At 36.8% G+C, this 12,605-nt stretch overlaps 1 protein-coding gene across 2 annotated transcripts in view; it reads left to right on the forward strand.

The window, feature by feature from the left end:
* NUCB2 (nucleobindin 2) overlaps positions 1-12,605 on the forward strand; it is a 41,760-nt gene that overhangs the window by 5,272 nt on the left and 23,883 nt on the right. For both annotated transcript variants that reach the window (XM_058688380.1, XM_058688381.1), the window contains exon 2: positions 576-727. The gene's annotated coding sequence lies outside the window, so the exon portion shown is untranslated. The remainder of the gene's footprint in view (positions 1-575; positions 728-12,605) is intronic.

Below are 12,605 nucleotides of genomic sequence, written 5' to 3' on the forward strand. Positions count from 1 at the left end.
CTGTTTAAAAGTAATTCATTTTGTTCACCAGTGAGTGTGCACGTGAGCCAACCACCCTGAATTTTACAGGTAGTGGGGTTTCAAAAAAGAAGATTTAAGCTATTTTGCTTTATTACAGATCACTGTGACTGAGACTGGGACGAAGGTTAGTTTTTTAAAGTGATGGTAAGGGTAAAGAAAGATTCTAGTTAAGGATTTTAAGAAAAAATTCAGTTAAGGATTTAATGGGAAAACTGACCCTATATTGTGAAGTTTCATTGCTGAGGGAAATAGGCTTTTAGTCTAAATTCTTATTTACAAGAAATACGGTAAAGCCTTGGTATAATACATTAATATCTTTGCTTATTGTGGTCTTTGATTCTATTTATTTAATATTTCTCTTTCCCCTTCCCACTGGATTATGATATATTTTGGTCTCCTTACACATCATAAAAATTTAGTACTTTTCTTTTCACAGGATGTGACAAATATATAATATCATATGCCATTACCACTGTAATAAGGCTAAGTTTATGTTAAAAATACTGGTTTTCTTTCTTTTTTTCTCTCTCTGTCTCTTTTTTTTTTTCATTTAGAACCTGTTGAGTCAGTTTTTAGTGAAAAGCATTGACCTAGGAGCCAAGAACCATCTCTTCACTAATTTGATACTGTCCAAATCATCTTACCTCTCTGGATCTCAGTTGCCTGATCTGTAAAAAGGAGATAAAAATTCTTTATCTCTCTGAAGGTAAGTGATCAGTTAAGAGAGCAAAAAATAAAAACAGATAGGCACAAAGTTCAGTAATTCTTTTGTTAGTAATGCTTCAGTTTCCCTTTTTTCTGTTCTAGAATAATTGACCCCAATAAACAAAATAATCAAGGGACTTACGTGTATAAAAATTACCTATTATTCCCTTTTTTATTCTTTTAATTCAAGTAAAATGAACATAAAGTATTATATTAGTTTCAGGTATGTAATATAATGATTCAGCAATTCTATGCATTAGTCAGTCATCATCAGTGTAAGTGCACTTTTAATCCCCTTCACCTATTTTTTCCTATCCTCCCATCCACCTCTCCTCTGGAAACCACCAGTTTGTTCTCTATAGTGAAGAGTCTTTTTTTGTTTGTCTCTTTTTTCTTTGTTCATTTGTTTTGTTTCTTAAATTCTGCATATGAGTAAAATCATATGGTATTTGTCTTTCTCTGACTGACTGATTTCTCTTAGCATTATACTCTCTAGGTCTATCCATGTTGTTGCAAATGGCAAGATTTCATTTTTTTATGGCTGACTAATATTCCAGTATATCCATTCATCAAAGGATGGACACTTGGGTGGCTTCTATATCTTGGTTGTCATAAATAATGCTGCAGTGAACAGAAGGGAGCTTATATCTTTTCGGATTAGTGGTTTCATACTCTTTGGGTAAATAGCCAGCAGTGGAATTACTGGACCATATGATAATTTTATTTTTAATTTTTTAAAAATAATTTATTGTGAAAATTAAAAATAGACCTACCCTATGACCCAGCAATAGCACTGCTAGGAATTTATCCAAGGGATACAGGAGTACTGATGCATAGGGGCACTTGTACCCCAATGTTTATAGCAGCACTCTCAACAATAGCCAAATTATGGAAAGAGCCTAAATGTCCATCAACCGATGAATGGATAAAGAAATTGTGGTTTATATACACAATGGAATACTACGTGGCAATGAGAAAGAATGAAATATGGCCTTTTGTAGCAACGTGGATGGAACCGGAGAGTGTGATGCTAAGTGAAATAAGCCATACAGAGAAAGACAGATACCATATGGTTTCACTCTTATGTGGATCCTGAGAAACTTAACAGAAACCCATGGGGGAGGGGAAGGAAAAAAAAAAAAAAAAGAGGTTAGAGTGGGAGAGAGCCAAAGCATAAGAGACTGTTAAAAACTGAGAACAAACTGAGGGTTGATGGGGGGTGGGAGGGAGGGCAGGGTGGGTGATGGGTATTGAGGAGGGCACCTTTTGGGATGAGCACTTGGTGTTGTATGGAAACCAATTTGACAATAAATTTCATATATTAAAAAAAATAATTTATTGTCAAGTTAGCTAACATACAGTGTATACAGTGTAGTCTTGGCTTCATGAGTATTTTAAACTTTTTTGAGGAACAACCACACTGTTTTCCATAGTGCCTGCACCAGCTTGCATTCTCACCAATAGTGAATGAGGGTTCCTTTTTCTCCACATCCTTGCTGACATTTATTATTTCTTGTGTTTTTGATTTTAGCCATTCTGAGAGGTATGAAGTAATATCTCATTATTGTTTTGATTTGCATTTCCTTGATCCTCATTGATGTTGAGCATCTTTTCATGTGTCTGTTGGCCATTTCTATGTCTTCTTTGGAAAAATGCCTGTTGAGGTCCTCTGCCTATTTTTTTATTGGATCATTACTGTTATTTTTGGTGTTGAGTTGTAGAAATTTTTATTTATTTATTTATTTATTTATTTATTTATTTATTTATAGCACGAGCTGGGAAGGGGTAGAGGGAGAGGGAGAGAGAGAATCTTAAGCAGGCTCTTTGCTCAGTATGGATCTCACAACTGTGAGATCATGACCTGAGCTGAAATCAAGGGTTGGATGCTTATCTAACTGAGCCACGCAGGAGCCCCACAAATACTATTTTAATGCCTTTAAAGATGTTTTAATTAACAAAAAAAGGGTCATGCTATGCATTGTTTTATAAACAGCTTTTTTTGAGTTGCAATTGTTTAGGCTACCTTCTACACTAGATTGAAAGGCCTACAAGGGTAAGGGCCATGTCTATCTTGTTTTATCTTGTTATCTAGCATATCTGGTACATAGTGGACACTTAATAAATAGTTGCTAAATAAATATGTACAATAGATTATAGAATATATGCTTCAATACAATTTATTTATTTAAAAAAAATTTTTTTTTACGTTTATTTATTTTTGAGACAGAGAGAGACAGAGCATGAACAGGGGAGGGGCAGAGAGAGAGGGAGACATAGAATCTGAAACAGGCTCCAGGCTCTGAGCTGTCAGCACAGAGCCCGACACGGGGCTTGAACTCATGGACCGTGAGATCATGACCTAAGCCGAAGTCGGACGCTTAACCGATCAAGCCACCAAGGCGCCCCTGCTTCAATACAATTTAAAAGAAGAGTAAAAGAGGAGGGTTGTGAGAGGGAGAAAAAGGTAGATGAAAGGTAGATGAAGGAGGAAAAAGGTAGATGAGGAAAAGGTAGATGAAGGAGAGATGAGAGAGGGAGAAAAAGGTGGATGAAGGAGGAAGAAGGTAGATGAAGGAGGAATTCCTATTATAAGGCAAGAGAAACAAGCTATTCTGTTTTCTGTACTCTCCACCCGTCTTACCCATGACCATTCTTTCTAACCATTTCCAGGATATTTCCCTGCAATCAAACAGGAAACTCTCTCTCTCTCTCTCTCTCTCTCTCTCTCTCTCTCTCTCTCACACACACACACACACACACACACACACAGACCCCAAGTAAACTTGATCTGGATAACTACCGGTAGGCATTAATAGTTAAAAAATCCACCTCTGTATGTGAATGGGAATTTTGATTTATTAGAGACAGGAGAAGAGAGATAAGCTTCCTTTTAGGACTTGGAAATTTAGGGAAATTATTTTTTTTTTAATCTACTAAATGCTAGAAGAGGTTTCAGAATGCTGCTTACTTTGTAATTTTGCCCAAGGCTCCGATGCCCTTGTGCACAGTGCTTTCCATGCAGTCTGAATGGAGATCATGGACTGATTTGGAATTTCAGATCATTTGACATTACAACATATATTATCTGCCTGTTCTGGTTCAATCAGTCTACTGTTTCAGCAGAGTTCTGCCCAGGTCTCTTCTTTAGATACCTTTTCTTCTTATGGAAGAAGAGGGTGATAAAGAAAAGGAGGCCATTCTTACTGCCCAGATATTGGAAGAAAAGTAGGTTAGTTTCCCCATCTTCCTTTTGCCTCTCCTTATACCTTGTCTCTCCTTATTTTGTATGGGCATTTGCATGTTATTGAGTTTATGAAAATCTGTAAGTCTGTATCTGACACATTTGACATGATCTTGGTATTTAAAGAAATTTTTGTGTCATTACTTTTCTATTTGAGGTGCTAGAACATTTTCCATTTCTTTTGTTGTGATGACAGTTGACATTCTTGAGGACTTATTAAGAAGTAAATGTTTTAACAGAAAAAAAGACAAGCAAAAGAACAACCTCTTAACTCTAGAGGACAAACTGGTGGTTACCAGAGAGGAGGTGGGTGCGGGGATGAGTGAAATAGGTAAAGAGGATTAAGAGTACACTTATCAGGATGAGCACTGAGTAATGCATAGAATTGTTGAACCAATACATTGTAGTCCTGAAACTAATAAAACATGGTTACATATACTGGAATTTAAAAAAAATGTTTTTTATTTTTTTTTATTTTATTTTATTTTTTAAATTTTTTTCAACGTTTTTTATTTATTTTTGGGACAGAGAGAGACAGAGCATGAACGGGGAAGGGGCAGAGAGAGAGGGAGACACACAGAATTGGAAACAGGCTCCAGGCTCCGAGCCATCAGCCCAGAGCCTGACGCGGGGCTCGAACTCACAGACCGCGAGATCGTGACCTGGCTGAAGTCGGACGCTTAACCGACTGCGCCACCCAGGCGCCCCTAAAAAAAATGTTTTTTAAAAAGAAGTGAATGTTTTCATTACTAAGTTAGGACATTAGTAAGTTAATTGTCCTAATTACTTCTGGAATAAACACTAAAAGATTAGAAACTGTTAGAGGGAGAAAATATTTTCTATTTTTAAAAAAGTTAAAAGAAATTAAAAAAAATATTTATTTATTTTTGAAAGAGAGACAGACCACAAGCAGGGGAGGAACCGAGAGAGGGAGACACAGAATCTGAAGCAGGCTCTAGGCTTTGAGCTGTCAGCACAGAGCCCGACCCAAGTGGGGCTTGAACTCATGAACCACGAGATCATCACCTGAGCCGAAGTCAGATGCTTAAACTGACTGAACCACCCAGGCACCCCTAGTTTAAAAAAAAATTTAATGTTAATTTTTATTTTTGAGAGAGAGAACACAAGTGACGGAGGTGCAGAGAGAGAAAGGGACAGAGGATCCGAAGTGGGATCTGTGCTGACAGCAGGGAGCTGGATGCAGGGGTGGAACCTGCAAACCTCGAGATGGTGACCTGAGCCAAAGTCAGACATTTAACCGACTGAGCCACCCAGGCACCCCTCTATTATTTTTTAGTTTTTTAATTTTAAAATGTTTATTTATTTCTTTTGAGAGACAGAGAGAGAGAGAGAGTAAGCAAAGGAGAAGCAGAGAGAGAGGAGAGAGAGAATCCCAAGCAGGCTCGATGCTGTCAGCCCAGAGGTTGACGCAGGACTCGATCCTATGAATGGCGAGATCGTGACCTGAGCTTAACCGACTGAGCCACCCAGCTGTCCCATGAGAAGAGTATTTCTTAAATCCTCCACTAATAAAATACAAACAAAAAAGGCAAGAAAGGAGAGGAAGTAAATAATTAAAGAGGGAGGATAAACAGAAAGTCCAAAAGAAGATGTAGATTTAAAAAAACCAAAATAGGGTATTTCATTGATCCTAAGACTTCATTGATATCAAGACACATCAGTATATATCATATAGAAAAAAATACTGGCAATTAAACTATGACACTATGCTTTGCCACTTTCAGTTTCATTTTATGTTTACTGAAAGTGCATTTTTAGATTCACCTAGACAGATATTTTTCTGACATCACTTTTGGGCATACATAAAGAAATTAGTTAAAGTATTCCTAAGACTTTTGCACATTCGTAGTCGGAATCTTTATGAAACACTTTCTTGATTTCAGACTTGTCAATATCTGTTTTTCTATATAACATTGTTCTTTCTACTATGGAGAGTGAGGGTGATTTTCTTCCGGGAAGTTCTTCAAGCTCCTTTGCCTGGAATTTTCTTCCAAGCTTCTGACACTCATTTGGCAAGCTTTGATGTCAGTGCTTCCTTGAAGGTGACAACAGAAAGTTTTCAGATACCCTTTCTTCAATGGTTTGTTGACTAAAACACTGAAGATTGCAATGGTCTAGACATGACATCAAGAATAACATGAAGTTGTGTTACTTTTCAGGCATCCTGTTCTTTAAATATTCGGATACATGGCCTCACAATGTATCAAGGACTAGACTAATACACTTACCAGGTTATAGAGGGCTCTTGGACATTCAAACCAGATTTAGCTAGCCTTCCTTTGGCTCAGCCATCATCCATTCCCTGCTGTCCACCACTACCCATCCTTTTATGCATACAATAACATTTTTGGGAAATTTAAAATTTAAATTTGATATGGCAGCAACTTTCGACCATAGGCATTTATGAATAGTGTTACCATGATATGCTGCTTTCTAACGCATTCTCAGGATATCAAACTAGTTAGCACCTTCAGCATTGGTGCACCATTTTCAGGCAGGTCAAAGAAAAGAACAGTGGGATTTTGTTAGCATTTCCTATTGAGTAAATTTAGCTTGTTTTTCCCTCAAATTTCATGGAAATTATGCAACTTTTGTTCAGTGTTAGTAGGAAGTTTCTGATAAATTGACATTTGTCCTTATGATGCATGAATCCACCAAATCAGCCTCATATTCCATATACAGTAAAATCTTGGTTCATGAGCATAATTCATTCTGGAAACACGTTTGTAATCCAAAGCACTTGTATATCAATGTGAATTTCAAGAACCATTGGCTCGGTTGTGATCATGTGACATTCGGTGTCCCGTACTACTTATATTATAAGACATTGCTCATTTATCAACTTAAAATTTATTAGAAATGTTTGTCTTACGGAACACTCACAGAACAAGTTACTTGCAATCCAAGGTTTTACTGTAATTTAAACATTTTCTTGGAGGCACTATTAGTTTCTACTATCATCCTTTGCATTGTTTGGCTACTCATGGGTAATCTTGTTGGATCTCAGTAACAAAGTATAATCCAGTTTTTCTACTTGAGAATATCTTCCTTTCTAAAGTCAGGTAAAATATTTTACTTGTTCCTTTACAAGAAAGTGTGAAGTTTCTCTTATTCCTTTAACATAAAACATTTGTTTCACTAATACCGCTACTTCATTTTTATGTTTACAAAATAACTCTATTCCTTTTTCTTTAAGTTTTTAAAATGTTTATTTATTTTTGAAAGAGAGAGACAGACAGAGTATGAGTGGGGGAGGGGCAGAGAGAGAGGGAGACACAGAATCTGAAGCAGGAGCCAGGTTCTGAGCTGTCAACACAGAGCCTGATGGGGGGACTTGAACCCATGAACTGCAAGATCATGACCTGAGCTGAAGTTGGATGCTTAACTGACTGAGCCACCCAGTCCCCCCAAACAACTCTATTTCAATGCCAAATCATAATTTAATCCTTTTTGAAGGAAATCACATTTAAAATGGTGATTAAGCTCAATTTGTGAAGTACCAACAATGCAAAAACTAAATCTGTAGAAATGGAGTAGGAAGAGCTATGATAAGGTTCATGTGCAGACAGTAGATTATGTTGCTATTGCCACTTAGTGAACCATGATTGTAATATTCCATTAACTGAAAATACTCTCTGATTTCTGAGATGTTAAACTCAGGAAATTGTGCATTTTGAAGTTGATTAAATACATTATTGGTAATTTGATTAAATATAAACAAAGAAAATACTCCAGTTAGAAGACAGAGATCAGTAGACTAGATTAAAATATGTGTGTGTGTGTGTGTGTGTGTGTGTGTGTGTGTACGTGGCTGTGTGTCTCCACATACTAATCAAAAGAAAACTAGTTTAGCTATATTACTACCAAATAAAATAGATCTTAAGTCAAATTGGGGTAGAAAGGTCACTAAAATATGATAAAAGATTAAATCCACTGGAAAGTTAGAAAATCTTCAATTTGTGTACATTCAATAACATGGCCTCATAGCCTCAAAATATTAAAATAAAATGGACAGAATTATAAGGAAAACAGGTAAATCCAAAAATCATACTGCAAGGTTTTTACTTACTTTCTAGTACTGATAGTTTAAGCGGATAAAAATCACTAAGAATATAAAAATTATAAAAGTGAATGGCTAGTTTATACTTCCACACTTCTACAGGTTAATGAGGTTTGTAAATTGTATTTGTCATTTTTCTTATGTTTACATTCTTATAGGCTCAGATTTTTTGCTCTGTTTGTCATGACTGTTTTAAAAATTGAAAATTGATTCACGTGTCATAAGATTCACACTTTTAAAAAAGTGTACAATTTTTCATATATTCACAAGGTTGTACAACCATCATTATTGTCTAATTTTAGGACATTTTTATTACCCCCAAAATGAACCCCACACCCATTAGTGGTCATTTCTCATTCCTGCTTCTGTCCACCAGTAATCCTAAGCACCATTAATCTACTTTCTTTCTCTATAGGTTTGCTAATTCTGAATATTAGATCTATTCTATTTATTAGTTACAAATAGAATCATATAGCATGTGTCTTTCTGCATCTGGTTGTATTTATTTTTTATCAGTTCTGTTGTATTTGATTTGAAAACAAACAAGTTTCCCCTTGAACTCTCAGTCTTTTGTCCTCTAAAATTATCAAAAAGTAAAACTGTTTTTGGTTTTGAAATGGCAGTCACAATTCATTATCTCCTTCCTGCAACAGTAAAAATAAATCCAGGGTGAATGAAATACAAGTCTGGCAATTGCTAAACCTGAAATCAAGGAGGAGCTTTCTCTTCCAGAAGCAAGGTGTAAGTTTGATCAGAGGGCACTCTGTATCCAAAGAATGAAATGTTTCTGGCTTTACCTCATTTTTATTATATGTAGATAGGAAGTTTCTTTGGTAGTTGATTTTTATTTTCTCTGTATCCCAGCACCCAGATCTTCTACTTGCTTTACTCATGTAATTTGAAACTGGCTGAATAAGCAATATTTAATTTAAAGGCATTTATAAATCATATAACTTAATCATTTCATACAATTGGTGTGAGTGCAAGCAATTTTATTAGCATTTCTAATAACGTAACAGAAAAAGATCTGTGACCAAAAAAAAGTGGTAATAGAATTTAAGAGCTTAAAGAATACTGAGGTCTAGTTAAATTCCCTTTTAAAAAAATCCTTTATTTTTAAAAATAAGAAAACAAGCAGGGAAAGTTAATTGACCTATGATCTTATAGCAACTGAGTGGTGCAGCTAGAATTAGAATATAGACCCAAATTTAATTTTGCCTTACTGTTCTTAGATATAACACCCATTTTTCTGTTCCTTGAGGATGTAAATTTACTTTTACAGATAAGCATTCTCTTTGTCTTTCTTTGCAGAGTACATTTGTGAATGATAGAGCAAAGGGAGGCATTATGTTTTCAAATGTTAGCATGTATCAGAATTACCTATAGGGCTTGTTAAGATTGTGCCCCCCACTCCCAAAGATTCTCCAACTTAAAAGTCTGGAGGAAGCCTTGATAATTTCATTTAAAAAAAAAATGTTTATTTATTTTTGAAAGAGAGAGAGAGCAAGCCAGGGAGGGGCAAAGAGAGAGGGGGACAGAAGATCTGAAGTAGGCTCTGTGCTGTGGGGCTCAAACTCAAGAGATCATGATCTGAGCTGAAGTGGGACACTTAAGGGATTGACACCACCCAGGTGCCCCAATAATTTGCATTTCTAACAAACTTCCAGGTGGTACTGGTGCTGCTGGCCCAGGGGTCACACTTTGAGAACCACTGCTTAAAAACAGTCAGAAGCTTTGGAGTCAGTTGGTCCCAGGCCCAAACAAACTCTGGCTATATGACTTACTCCTGTGTGACCCAGATCAGGTTTTTAAACTGATATGTCTCAGCTTCCTGTACTTTAAAATGGGGATAATATTTATTTCACAGAGTCTTTGTAAGAATTAATTATTTAATGTAAGAAAAAGTTTAGTATACTGCTTGGTACATAGTAAACACTCAATTGGTGGTTTCTATTGTTATTTGTAATGAGTCTGGGACCCAATTTAAAGTTAGTAAGCCATGAATTCAGTTAATATTTTAGGGTAGATACCCAGAGACTTCTTGTTACTTTATCACTTTGAGATGTTGAGATGTGCGTGCGCACACACACACACACACACACACACACACACCACTTTCACGTGTACAAACATGCTCCTCTCTTGACTTGCCTTCTCATTTATGGCAGATCTGACAGGATGGTGAGAGAAGAGACAAACTGTAAAAGGAAATCCACTTCCAAGATTCAATAACTGTAATTTATTTTTATTAATCTCAGGCTTCTCTTGTGTAAAGGTGGATGCTATTTTTAAAAAGAGCATATTTCAAAATATGTGACATAGCTGCCAATTGCTGATACAGGACTGCTTATATATTTCCCTGTGTGTGTGTGCTGTATGGTAGAAGGAGGAGAGTCTAAGGGACATTGGAGTTACTGCAGGGTGGAGGGGAGGAGTCTATGTGAAAGATTCTTCTAAACTCTGGATTGACCATATCAAGGGATAGTCACAGTTCCTGATGAGGCCTGCAAAATGAAGTTACAGAGGTATATCACTCATCTGACTCTCTGCATGCACATTATAGAAAGACTATTCAAATCATGTTAGTGCTTATTCATTTTCCAACTATATGTGTATCATGTTAGGAGCCATGGAGACCTGATTCAGCTTTAGAAGCTGTGTAGAAGACATCAAAATTGACTGGAGCAGTTTAAGTCACAATTTGGGCTTTTTGGCCATGACTGCCCTTAAAACTATTATCCTTTTTTTTTAATGTTTATTTATTTATTTAAAAAATTTTTAATGTTTATTTTTGACAGAGAGAGATAGAGACAGAGCATGAGTGGGGGAGGGGCAGAGAGAGAGGGAGATACAGAATCTGAAGCAGGCTCCAGGCTCCAGGCTCTGAGCTGTCAGCACAGAGCCCGATGCAGGGTTTGAACTCAGAGACCGAAGATCGTGACCTGTGCCGAATTCGGACACTCAACCGTCTGAGCCACCCAAGCGCCCAAAGTTTATTTATTTTTGAGAGAGAGAGACAGAACGCGAGTGGGGGAGGGGTAGAGAGAGGGAGACACAGAATCCAAAGCAGGCCCTAGGCTCTGAGCTGTCAGCACAGAGCCTGATGTGGACCTGGAACCCACGAACCATGAGATCATGACCTGAACCAAAGTCGGACATTCAACCTAGTGAGCCACCCAGGCGCCCCACAACTATTATCCTTTTTAATGGTCATTTGGCCAGCCTATTTGCAGGGCCCCATGGGACTTGCAAAGGTAACAGAAGTTAGAATTCAGATTGTTTTTAAAAAACAACTAACTCAATGATACTTAATTTTTTAAAAAAGGTACAGATACAGCTAATAAATACATGAAGAGATGCTTAATATTATTAGACAATGAAATGGAAATCAAAATCAAAATGAGATGCCACTTCACATCTAGTAGGTTGGCTATAATAAAAAAGACAATAACACGTGTTGGTGAGGATATGGAAACATTGAAAGCCTCATCTATTGCTGGTGGAAATGTAAATTGGTGCTATGGAAAATAATTTAGCAGTTCCTCAAAAACTTAAACATAGAGGGGCGCCTGGGTGGCTCGGTCGGTTAAGCGTCCGACTTCAGCTCAGGTCACGATCTCGCGGTCTGCGAGTTCGAGCCCCGCGTCGGGCTCTGGGCTGATGGCTCAGAGCCTGGAGCCTGCTTCCGATTCTGTGTCTCCCTCTCTCTCTGCCCCTCCCCCGTTCATGCTCTGTCTCTCTCTGTCTCAAAAATAAATAAACGTTAAAAAAAAATTAAAAAAAAAAACAAACTTAAACATAGAGTCACCAGATTGACCCAGCAATTCCATTCCTTGATATATAAACAAAAGAATTGGAAACATGTTAACACGATAACTTGGACACAAATGTTCATAGTAGCATTATTCAAACTAGCCAAAAAATGTAGAGACAACCCAAATGTCTATCAACTCATGAATTGTTAAAATACCGCCTATACAAATGCTATACGAAAGAATGAAGTACTGATTCGTGTTACGTGATTGGACCTTGAAAATATAGTGCTAAATAAAAAAAGCCAGATGCAAAAGGCCACACATCGTATGATTCCATACATGGGAAGTGTCTAGACTAGGAAAATCTATACAGACTGAAAGTAGATCAATGGTTGCCAGGTGCTGGGAGAATGAAGGAATGGCAAGTGACTGCTAATAGGTACCAGGTTCTTTTTGGAATGATGAAAGTGTTCTAAAAAATTAGATAGTAGTGATAATTGCACAACCGTATGAATATACTATAAACCTCTGAACTGCATAATTTAAAAGAGGTAGTTTTGTGGCATGTAAATTATATCTCAAAAACCAAAACCAAAAACAAAACATACACCTGTAATGGGCATGAAGCATGAATGAGAAATAAACCTTGTTTGTCATAAAAAAAATAATTGTGGGAAGAGTAGATGATTCATGATGGGAACATATTCTGTGGAGAAACAAGTCATCCTTCTATTAAAGATTCATAGTGCATAGTAAGCCATCACAGGCTCTGAAAGTCTTGCAAAGACAAAAACTTATTTAG

The sequence above is a fragment of the Neofelis nebulosa genome, chromosome 10 (assembly GCF_028018385.1).
Source record: "Neofelis nebulosa isolate mNeoNeb1 chromosome 10, mNeoNeb1.pri, whole genome shotgun sequence".
NCBI classification, from domain to species: domain Eukaryota; kingdom Metazoa; phylum Chordata; class Mammalia; order Carnivora; family Felidae; genus Neofelis; species Neofelis nebulosa.